Source organism: Apium graveolens, chromosome 3 (assembly GCF_009905375.1).
Source record: "Apium graveolens cultivar Ventura chromosome 3, ASM990537v1, whole genome shotgun sequence".
In the NCBI taxonomy this organism is placed as follows: domain Eukaryota; kingdom Viridiplantae; phylum Streptophyta; class Magnoliopsida; order Apiales; family Apiaceae; genus Apium; species Apium graveolens.
The window spans coordinates 182,179,809-182,192,332 of record NC_133649.1 but is presented as its reverse complement, the minus strand read 5'-3'; positions in this window follow the sequence as shown (position 1 = coordinate 182,192,332).

Here is a 12,524-nt window from a genome sequence, read left to right as displayed (position 1 = left end):
CAAGCTTCCTAAATTGGTAAGATAATTCTCTAGTATTCCTTATGCATAGTTATGGCTATCTTATCAGTTTAAGCCTCTAATTCATTCTCAATCTTCTCCAAGAAATCAATGAGGAAGACAATGAATAGTTATTTCAAGGTTTTTAACTTGATTTTTCTCCAAACCCTAGCTTTACTTGGTATATTAGGATGATTTTGGTTGTTATGATAATAGAGTAGCTTAATGATGGTTGGTTTAGAGTTGGGTTGGAATGGTGGTGAATGAAATGTTGAAATCTTATGGTTTGGTTAAAGGATTTAGTATAGTTTAAATTCAAGTTTTAGGAACTAGTATAAGTGTTAATAAAGAGTTGATTGGGGCTGTTGTAATGTGATATGGATGGACTTTGATTGTATGAATGGATTGGGGTTGTTTGATGATTGAATTGGAATGGTATAAAATTGGGAAATCGCGTAAACATAGCCGTCGTAATGTCCGATTTACTTTAGAATGCTTTTGTACATAACATTAGGACCCGAGAACTCCCTGCTAGGTTTTGACCATTGCCATGTTTAGATAGTTCATGTTATGAGCTTCGTTTTGATATGTGGTTCGTTTGATTCCGATGTACGGTTTAGGAGAAACGACCGTTTTAAGTAACGATGTTTCGCGAACGAACCATTAACCCTCGCCTTACTTTGAAAGATAGGTTAAAGACCTTAAAGGACTAATTGGAGTATGAAACATTTATGTAAAGTGGATTAGGAAGTTGGTAAGACACTTCCGAAAGAATCGCCTTAAAACTCGTAATGGGTAATTTATTAAAAATGGTGGAGCCGAGGGTACTCGAGTGACTTAAGAGAATCAGTAAGCGCAAAACGAGCGTTAGAGTCTAATTTGGTTAAAGTATAGATTTACAAGTGACTTTGGTTTAATTCCAACTTACTTGTTGTTTATAGGTAACCAGACTCGTCCCGAACCATTGTAACCCCCAGTTGCTCAGGCAAGTTTTCTATCCGTTATACTGTTGTTGTGATGTATACACTTGTATATGCATTATCTTGTGATAGATGCATGATGGTTAAATTAGCAAATTCTTGCGATATATTGTAGCATGTGATATGGTACATATGCATGCCTGTTTCGTATTCTTGCCATATATATTTGTTGGTTCAGTTGATAATACCTATGCTAGAGAATAGCGGTAATTTGCATATACCCTTAGTATAGGGACCCAAAGGTGAAAACATTTTCTAAAACCGGGAGTCGAGGATCTTGAGTAGATTTTATATATATATATTTATATATATATGGTTATAGTTTTCAAAACTATTAATCGAATAAGGTTTATTCGATAACTTTATTTTATTTATTGAATATTATTTCGAATATTCATTCGAGGGCTTATGACTCAGCTTATTTTATTAATTGAATATTATTTGAATATTCATTTGAGGACCTATGACTCCGATTATTTACTGAAATATATTCTTTATTTTATTAAAGAACAAGGTGTGGATAATCAAACTTATTTTTGATTATTCAAATAAAGATAGTACTTTCGTATAAGTATATCTTTGGTTATTTAATACTCATTTCAAGTATAAGTTTTACAACTTCTACTTCGAATATTTTTATAAGGATTATTCTTTATGGGAATATTATTTAAATAATAATATTCAGATATTTTTTAATATATTGGGACTGATTTATTTTGTTAAATCAGCATCACTCCAAACACTCTTTAAAGTGTTTTCGAGTCTTCAAAATGATTTTTAAAGGTTAGAGCGGATCCCAAAACTTGTTTTCAAATTTAAGATCTTCCTTTTTGAAGGGGACTTGAATACTCGCTCAAAAATCTAAGGGATCCGGCTCTGTGATGTATTTTATATTCGCAACAAGGTTGTTGTTTTGATAAATGAATTGATTACTTACCCAACACTCGGGAAGTAAAATTCTTGGAACAAGTTAATCCATTAACAGGCATCGCCTGGGAAATATCGGTGAGTTCTCCTTTCCAACTAGATACGACTTCTTGGTGGAGCCGTATCAACAAGTTTCTACTTGGGGAAAGGGGGAACGAGCTTTACGTTTCAGAGTCATGGATTTCATCTGAACTAGGAGTGGCGTAAGTGGTCGAGTGGCGCCGGCCCAGCCTTATTATATTGGCCCATAATGGCCTGGAAGTTCCGCTAAGGCGGTCCATTCCTTAGGAGTTCAGTGTTCGGTTGACAAGTAAATCCGACAGGTTCTCCTCTACATATAGAAAATGGTGGGGTTGTACTACTACGACTGATCATCGTAAGTGGTCTTCCTGGCGCGGCAAACTCCCGTAATGAGTTCATCATCCAATTGGATATTTCTGCAACACTACCCAGAGCACTTCGATAGAAAGGCTACGGTTGGGCGATTGTTGAGTGTTGGCAGGGTCAAGTTTTCAAATTGATGTGTGCATCAAATGAAGTATCTCATAACTTTATTTTATTTTGATGATATTTTAAAGATTGAATCTATTCAAGTATTATCTTGTAGTCTCATCTATGTGATGAACTTTTGAACTAATTATAACTTGAACGGTGGTAGTTCAAGTAGTATTTGGAAAAGATATAAGTATATTGGAGTATCTTGTAACTTCATCTTTTAAACTTATATCTAGTAAATGATTATCTTATGCATGTCAAAGATTTTCAGAAAAACGTTGAGACAAGGTTAGATATATGAGATCACCTTGCAACGATAGTTTTATACAGTATAAACTGGAACTCTGTGTATATTATGCATGGAAGAGGACTTCCAAGATTTTGAAAAGTATATATGTATATATACTGAATATTTTGCGACTTCATCGCATTAAGGTATTAAACTTGGTTCATTTCTTTTGACCAAGACTTTCATGAGTACTATGAGAAGGCTCATATACTGTAAATCATTATACATATTATTTTGGTGGGCTTGCTGCTCACCCTTGCTTTCTTCTTTCATCACACAACAACAGATAGAAAAGATGAACAGGACCAAGCTCCCAATTCGCGAGCGGATAGGAAACATTCCGCAGTTTCCTATAGGCGTTGATGTCGCTGTACCTGAGGTAGGAAATACCAATAGGTTAGGCTTCAACTTTTGATGTACCAGATTTATGTATATTTATGAATTGTAATAATGGCAAAGAAATGTAAATTTATTCAGAAACCCTTTTAAGGTGTATTGGCATATATTTGTGGAATAAAACCACTTGTGATTATTTTTGGATATTCATCTCTGAGACTATAACTTGTGGTGTGTGTGTTTATTGTGGGGTCACAGTACAGAGTAGTTGATTATTTATTAAGATTGGGTATTATTAAGGGAAATGGAACTCGTGACAACCCGGATCCCCGACCCCGGATTTGGGGGTGTTACAGAAATGGTATCAGAGCTAATCGTTATAAACCTCAGAGATGATGTGACGTTAAGATAATAACTAAGATAATAAGAACTCTTGCCAAGTTCATAGTCGGGCTACCTAACGTAGTACTGACAGTTAAAACCCTTATGGGAACCCTTATAAATATCGTGATAGAAGCGTAGTTCGTTATCGTATATGGTAGCGGAACACCGAACCCTGAGGTTGAGGAGTAACAACGCTATGATGTTTTATTACTAATTGGATATCGGATTGTGGATCCGATAGAGCGTCCTAACGCAGGACCGGATGATGTTGATATTGAGGATGTAACGGTTGAGGATGTTGTCCTAGAAGGGATTGTTGCTGAGGAGGATCCCATGAAGGATCCTGACAAGAATGAAAAAGGACCACTGAGGAATTGATGACCATGGTTAGGGCAACTCCCAGAGGTAGGATTGGCCGGTCACTACCAGAGGTTCGTTCAAGTTTGTAAAGATAGTAGCCCCTTTAACGCGGCTTACTCGTAAGACTGAGAAGTTCGAATGGACAGAGAAATGCGAGAACAACTTTTAAGAACCGAAGCAAAGGTTGGTGGCGTTCCCTATGTTGGCGTTGCCGGATGGAAAATGAGATTTTGTGAAGTGTAGTGACGCTTCGCATAAGGAATTAGGGTGCTTCTTATACAGCACAGCAAGGTAATCGCGTACGCGTGCAGACAATTAAGGGAATATAAAATTCGATATCCCCACCAATGAGCTTGGGCTCGTGGCAATAGTTTTGCCCTAAAGATTGGAGGCACTACTTGTATGGAGAAAAGTGCGAGATTTACACAAGACATAAGTACTCTAGTACATTTTCCCGTAGAAAGAGCTCAACATACGCCAGAGGAGGCGGTTAGAGCTAATCAAGAATTATGAGTGGGAGATTCTTAATCATTCGGGGAAAGCCAATGTGGTGGCTGATGCCCTTAGTAAAAAGGAGAGACTCAAGATAATAATGTCTTTGGGAGAGTTTATAAGAGATTTTGAGAAATGGAAATAGAAGTGAAGGTAATCGGAGCCGGTACCGAAAAGCTGTTTGAGATTGTGATATAGCCCGAATTATTGGAAAAGAACAGATTGTGCCAGAAAAAATGATGAATGAAGGCAGAGAGCCAACAAATAGATAAGAGATTAATACCGAGAAAGATGATAAGGGAATAATGAGGTATTCCTACAGAATTTGGGTTCCAAATGTTCAAGAGCTTAAAGATGAGATCTTAGATGAAAGCTAGTTTGAGGAATAAGATTTAGAGCAAACCCTGAACGTGATAGTCAGGGAGGTCGCCATCAAGATCGAAGGAACCCATAACATGATAAAGTGGAAAATGAGGATTTAAATTATGTAAGATGACCCCAATTATGGGGAGTAGGAAGAAACATTTAGACTGAGAAAATAGAAGTCGAGCGAGATAGGGAGACCCACGACGGTACTCCTATACGGAAATTCATGGACCTGTCTAAACAGAACTTATACTTTATTCCCAACCACCACCTTGAGGGAAGCAATGTAGTGGGAAATTCTTTCAGGACCTTTAAGTCGCTAAGCTCTCAGAGTTCCAAGGAACGAGCTGACCCAGCCGAGGCAAGAGCCTGGATAAAGGAAATAGAGGAATCATTTGAGATTCTGAATGATTGACGAATCACAAAAGACTATTTTTGTCACTTACCCTCCTAAGAGAGAGACCACCCGCTGGTGAAAGGCCAAGGAAGGCACGAAGCAAGAGATTATAATAAACTGATTTAAGTTCAGTCAATTGTTTTCGGGAAAGTAATTCCCAAAGATAAGGAGATAGTGTAAAAGCTTTGGAGCTAGAATAAAAGCGGATGAGTATGATGAATTATGAATCTAAGTTGTAAAAGTTGTCAAGATTCGTTTTGAGGACACGAATCCAGAATGACGGGATGTTTGAAATCAATGCTTATGTTGGGTTGGTTCATGAAATAATGAGAAGAAAAAGGAAAATAAAAAGAAATTGAAGTGGAAAGGAATATAAAGGCAATAGAGTTTGAGGAATGATAAAGGAGTTGGGTATGAGGAAACCCTAAAGACTCGTAGCAATAGAAATAGAAAAGTATGTATTCGTCAGGATAATGGTGATTCACCATAAGTTAAAGTTGATGGTTGAAGGCATAAGAGATACATATATTTTATCCCCTGTAAGTTGGGAGGATTCGAGGAAACCTTGAGATAGTTCGAAGGATAAATAATGAGACACGGATAGACTGAGGAGACAAGAAAGTAAGAAATTAGGAAAATTGGATGAAGGAAGTGACCTTCAAGAATGTGAAGTGTAAGACTGGTGGCATGATACCCAGAAAGGGAGACGCCCGGTATGAAAGATATCCCAACATTGAGAAGACTGTTGAGATAAACAACAAAAGTAAATGAGGAATTATTAAGAAGAAGTTCACGTTGAACACGACCAATATCTTCCAGAACATCCCTGTTGTCATTACCAAATTGGGAAAGAAAAGCAGATAACCGTTGTTATCTTCTGAAGGCCATAATTGATTGACCTCATTTTGAATACAGATGTTATTGTGAAACTAGGCATATACTATCGAGGTGGGAATGATTGAATAAGACACCCTTATCAGGGATATATGACTTGATTTATCCATGGAAGGATGCATGTACCTTTTTAAAGGTGGAATTAAGGATAGAACATCGGTAACTTAAAACGAATCCTAGGGGAATGCATAAAGGCTGGCATTTCACCCTTAATAGGGACATCATGAGTTTTGACAGTATGAATTGGAAAGGATTAAGGTAATAACAACCTTTAAGAATCAGTGGAGAATTTTTTTTCAGAAGTATATAGACAATGATTCTGGTATTAATAAATGGTATCTTGATATGCCCTGTATCTAGGGAATACATGAGGAACGATTCAATGATAACCTTAGAGGTTTTACAAGGAGAAAGGTAATATTCAAAATTCTCAAGAATAGAAATGTTGATAAAGGAAATATGATGTAATTATAATGATGCCAAGTGGGGCACGTGTTAAACCACGAGAAGGTATGGATCGAACCAGTAATGGTCGAAATTGTTCAGGGCAATTAGGACTTAAGATAAAAGATGTTCTAATTATGATTGAGAGTCAGTCATGACAGTGATTAACCTCTAAAGACTGAGGCAATAACTTATGGAAAAATGGTGATTTTTTTTTACTCATCAGATTTTAAGGAAAACATCTTCACATAAGCTGTGATTGAAATAAGGTAGAAAATTTATTTGGAGGTGGTTAAAATGACATTGACTGTAAGGAAATTTTACTATCAGGAAAGGCCAAAGAGGTGGCCGACACTTTAAAGGTAAGAGGATAATTATAGGCGCTTGTGCCAAAGGAATACAGTGATGATGGTTAAAGCTATGCAGATTGTATTATGGTTTGGAAGATTGACATTCCTTCTGATGACTGTGCAATACCCAATCGTAATAGTAGTTGGTAAAGGTTTAATTCGTGTAATTGCCATGAGCGGGCTATCTATCTCAGAAGGTACTATCTTGAGAATAATCCAGGACCATATTACAAAAAGGACTAAACGAACCTTGAGTTAAGTCTTCTATTTAAGGCATACGATTAAGAATGGTATTAACCTGCTATCGTTGCTTTGATTGAAACTCTTCTGCAATTTTATCTGCTTCATGTCATGAAAGTATGTCAGAGTTTGGATTGTTCTTCATGAATTATGATTGGTGATTGTGTTAACTCCTTAGAAGGATTTGATACGCCATGTATGGACTCCGTATGGTTAGATATTAAGATTTCATGGAACGTGAATGATGATAGTAGGTCAATAGTGGACCATAGTAATGCAACAATGATTCTGCGAGTAATGAGCTGATTACAACCGTGAGAGTTGTATTGGAATGGATGTTGAGATTGAGTACCACTAATCGGGTCGTGGTAGTGTATCAGTTATCATTGATAGACTAATTAAGTAGAGTATCTACCTATTGAATATTTATTCCCTCTTATGAAAAGAGAGTCGTATTACGATATGAGAAAGGTTGCGGTGCAAGCATAGGATTCTAGTAACGATGATGTCTAGAATGAGATCCCAGATTCGATTTTCGATATCGAGGCAGTTTCAAAGGTAATTGTGTATAAGCTCGAGGAAGAGCATGGGTCCATAGAATGATGGATGGAATAGCAAAAATATTTAGGCATGTGAAATACGATGCTATAATACTTGATGTTGATATGTATACATATATGTTTTGTTCTCCTATGACAAACCTTTATAGTTTAGAGGTAGGTTCCAAGCCAGATATTTTGTGGCAGTATATTTTTTTCAAATATACAATTCTCTTCAATTCGTTCTTTTCTCTTCTTTTCATTTCATATAAACTGAGAAGAACAACCCTTCCAGAAGGGGAGGTATTGTCGAATGACTATCTATCTGTGTGATAGAAGCCGAGTAGGATACCAGCTATTGTTTAATTGCTTGTCAAGTACTAAAGGCTGGCCACCTTCTGTACTAACTATGCGATATAACAAGTGTTCATGATCATAGTGATCTCTCAATGAATTCTTTTACTTCTATATGATGGATCAAGCTTTCAAAGATAGAAGCAGCTGAAAAAGGAGTAGTAAAGTTGTGGTGGTATTCGGAATGGAAACACATTCGTGATACTAAGGTTGACGAGGTTATTAAAAGGTTATAGAATGCTAACGAGCAAAAGTATAACCAGTATAATATTAGGAATGGAAGGTAGTAGCGATTACGAACTGGAAAAGAATGGGTAGTGAGAAGCAAAAGCTATAATGCTAGAAACTATGATGAGAGCCGGTGCAATAGACTTGAAAGAATTTGGAATGATCACTTAACGCGGATTAAGTTATCTCACGATAATCGATCGTATGTCAGTATCGAGGTATCGCCTTATGAGATCCTTGAGGGAAGATAATGTCGATCTCCCTTATGTTAGGATGAAGTTGTAGAGCGCAAGATGCTCGGACCCGCAGTAGTCCAAAGGACCAGGGATATAATAGATCTAATCAGAGGACGGCTGGTAGTAACCCAAGATGGACATAAGAGGTATGCTGATTTGACTCAAAAGGACAAAGAGTATGAAATAGGGGACCTAGTTATGTTATAGGTATCCCTTGGAAAGGATTGATGAGGTTCGGAAAGAAAGGAAAGCTAAGTCTACAATTTGTTGGACCCTTGGATATATTAAGACGTTTTAGGAAGTTAGCATATGAGCTAGCCCTACCCCCGAACATGTAGCAAGTCATAATGTGTTCCACGTATCAATGTTAAGGAAGTATAATTCGGATGCCAGATAAATAGGGGCATATGAGCACATAGGCATGCAACCAGACGTAACCTATATGGAGCAACCAGGAAGGGTTATAGATTGAAAAGGAACAAGTGCGTAGGAGAAGGGTTATCAAACTAGTCAGAGTTTGATGGTAGAACCACAATGTGGGAAAATTTACTTGAGAGTTAGAAAGTGCAATGCTAGAAAGGTACCCCCATTTGTTTTCTATCTGATTCCAGGACGAAATCCTTTTAAGGAGGGGAGACTGTAATAACCCCAAAATTTTGAACTCTTTGTAACCCTTATGAATAGTGTTTTTGCTGATATTGCTGAATAAGAAAACTGTTTATGCCACACTATGTAGGGGTTCTGTTATGGATATTCTGAGATTTTATTGGTACTCTATAGGGTATATAAGTGTATGTAAAGATCGTCAGAATCCAATTCCGAACACTTTGATTTTTCCCGGAAATCCACTAGATACGGAAAGAATTGAGTATAAGGTAACAGGATGAAAAGGATTTAAATTAAAGGATTATAAGAGAGGGTCATAAAAGGAATATAATATATTGAGAAAGGTTAAGGGAACCTAAGTAATAAGATCCCGGTTATGATCCCTCAAACGATATACGAAAACGAAAGTTAAGCGAACCGTATAACAGATCAGCGGTCATTAGGCAAATAATTAGGAAGTTAATCAAAGAGATTAGAGGGGATGATGTCACCCAACCAATGAGAAGAGGACAAAGAGGGGAGGATGACATCACATGATGACATAAGCATGACATAAGGAGAAGGAGATGTGGTTGGTTTATAACCACACAAAGACAGGGTTAATAAGGTAATTAACTAAAACAAAAACAAAACTACATCCACCAAGCCAAAGCAAATCATTTCATCAAAAAAAAATTGTATTCTCTTCACCAAGAACATTTGCTCTCGGCTTTTCCTATTTTTCAAAGAGAAGATTTTCAAAATCCAAGATCCAAGCTTCCTAAATTGGTAAGATAATTCTCTAGTATTCCTTATGCATAGTTATGGCTATCTTATCAGTTTAAGCCTCTAATTCATTCTCAATCTTCTCCAAGAAATCAATGAGGAAGACAATGAATAGTGATTTCAAGGTTTTTAACTTGATTTTTCTTGTTTTTCCTTTAAGATCCAAGCATCCCTAAGACTCCTCAAGGCTTCCTAAGGCTTCCTAGCTACTCACACCACTTCAAGGAAGGTATATCATCTCCAAACCCTAGCTTTACTTGGTATATTAGGATGATTTTGGTTGTTATGATAATAGAGTAGCTTAATGATGGTTGGTTTAGAGTTGGGTTGGAATGGTGGTGAATGAAATGTTGAAATCTTATGGTTTGGTTAAAGGATTTAGTATAGTTTAAATTCAAATTTTAGGAACTACTATAAGTGTTAATAATGAGTTGATTGGGGCTGTTGTAATGTGATATGGATGGACTTTGATTGTATGAATGGATTGGGGTTGTTTGATGATTGAATTGGAATGGTATAAAATTGGGAAATCGCGTAAGCATAGCCGTCGTAATGTCCGATTTACTTTAGACTGCTTTTGTACATAACATTAGGACCCGAGAACTCCCTTCTAGGTTTTGACCATTGCCATTTTTAGATAGTTCATGTTACGAGCTTCGTTTTGATATGTGATTCGTTTGATTCCGATGTACGGTTTAGGAGAAACGACCGTTTTAAGTAACGACGTTTCGCGAACGAACCATTAACCCTCGCCTTACTTTGAAACATAGGTTAAAGACCTTAAAGGACTAATTGGAGTATGAAACATTTATGTAAAGTGGATTAGGCAGTTGGTAAGACACTTGCGAAAGAATCGCCTTAAAAATCGTAATGGGTAATTTATTAAAAATGGCGGAGCCGAGGGTACTCGAGTGACTTAAGAGAATCAGTAAGCGCAAAACGAGCGTTGGAGTCTAATTTGGTTAAAGTATAGATTTACAAGTGACTTTGGTTTAATTCCAACTTACTTGTTGTTTATAGGTTACCAGACTCGTCCCGAGCCATTATAACCCCCAGTCGCTCAGGCAAGTTTTCTATCCGTTATACTGTTGTTGTGATGTATACACTTGTATATGCATTATCTTGTGATAGATGCATGATGGTTAAATTAGCAAATTCTTGCGATATATTGTAGCATGTGATATGGTACATATGCATGCCTGTTTCGTATTCTTGCCATATATATTTGTTGGTTCAGTTGATAATACCTATGCTAGAGAATAGCGGTAATTTGCATATACCCTTAGTATAGGGACCCAAAGGTGAAAACATTTTCTAAAACCGGGAGTCGAGGATCCCGAGTAGATTATATATATATATATATATGGTTATAGTTTTCAAAACTATTAATCGAATAAGGTTTATTCGATAACTTTATTTTATTTATTGAATATTATTTCGAATATTCATTCGAGGGCTTATGACTCAGCTTATTTTATTAATTGAATATTATTTGAATATTTATTTGAGGACCTATGACTCCGATTATTTACTGAAATATATTCTTTATTTTATTAAAGAACAAGGTGTGGATAATCAAACTTATTTTTGACTATTCAAATAAAGATAGTACTTTCGTATAAGTATATCTTTGGTTATTTAATACTCATTTCAAGTATAAGTTTTACAACTTCTACTTCGAATATTTTTATAAGGATTATTCTTTATGGGAATATTATTTAAATAATAATATTCAGATATTTTCTAATATATTGGGACTGTTTTATTTTGTTAAATCAGCATCACTCCAAACATTCTTTAAAGTGTTTTCGAGTCTTCAAAATGATTTTTAAAGGTTAAAGCGGATCCCAAAACTTGTTTTCAAATTTAAGATCTTCCTTTTTGAAGGGGACTTGAATACTCGCTCAAAAATCTAAGGGATCCGGCTCTGTGATGTATTTTATATTCGCAACAAGGTTGCTGTTTTGATAAATGAATTGATTACTTACCCAACACTCGGGAAGTAAAATTCTTGGAACAAGTTAATCCATTAACAGGCATCGCCTGAGAAATATTGGTGAGTTCTCCTTTCCAACTAGATACGATTTCTTGGTGGAGCCGTATCAACAAGTTTCTACTTGGGGAAAGGGGGAACGAGCTTTACGTTTCAGAGTCAAGGATTTCATCTAAACTAGGAGTGGCGTAAGTGGTCGAGTGGCGCCGGCCCAGCCTTATTATATTGGCCCATAATGGCCTGGAAGTTCCGCTAAGGCGGTCCATTCCTTAGGAGTTCAGTGTTCGGTTGACAAGTAAATCCGACAGGTTCTCCTCTACATGTAGAAAATGGTGGGGTTGTACTACTACGACTGATCATCGTAAGTGGTCTTCCTGGCGCGGCAAACTCCCGTAATTGGTTCATCATCCAATTGGATATTTCTGCAACACTACCCAGAGCACTTCGATAGAAAGGCTACGGTTGGGCGATTGTTGAGTGTTGGCAGGGTCAAGTTTTCAAATTGATGTGTGCATCAAATGAAGTATCTCATAACTTCATTTTATTTTGATGATATTTTAAAGATTGAATCTATTCAAGTATTATCTTGTAGTCTCATCTATGTGATGAACTTTTGAACTAATTATAACTTGAACGGTGGTAGTTCAAGTAGTATTTGGAAAAGATATAAGTATATTGGAGTATCTTGTAACTTCATCTTTTAAACTTATATCTAGTAAATGATTATCTTATGCATGTCAAAGATTTTCAGAAAAACGTTGAGACAAGGTTAGATATATGAGATCACCTTGCAACGATAGTTTTATACAGTATAAACTGGAACTCTGTGTATATTATGCATGGAAGAGGACT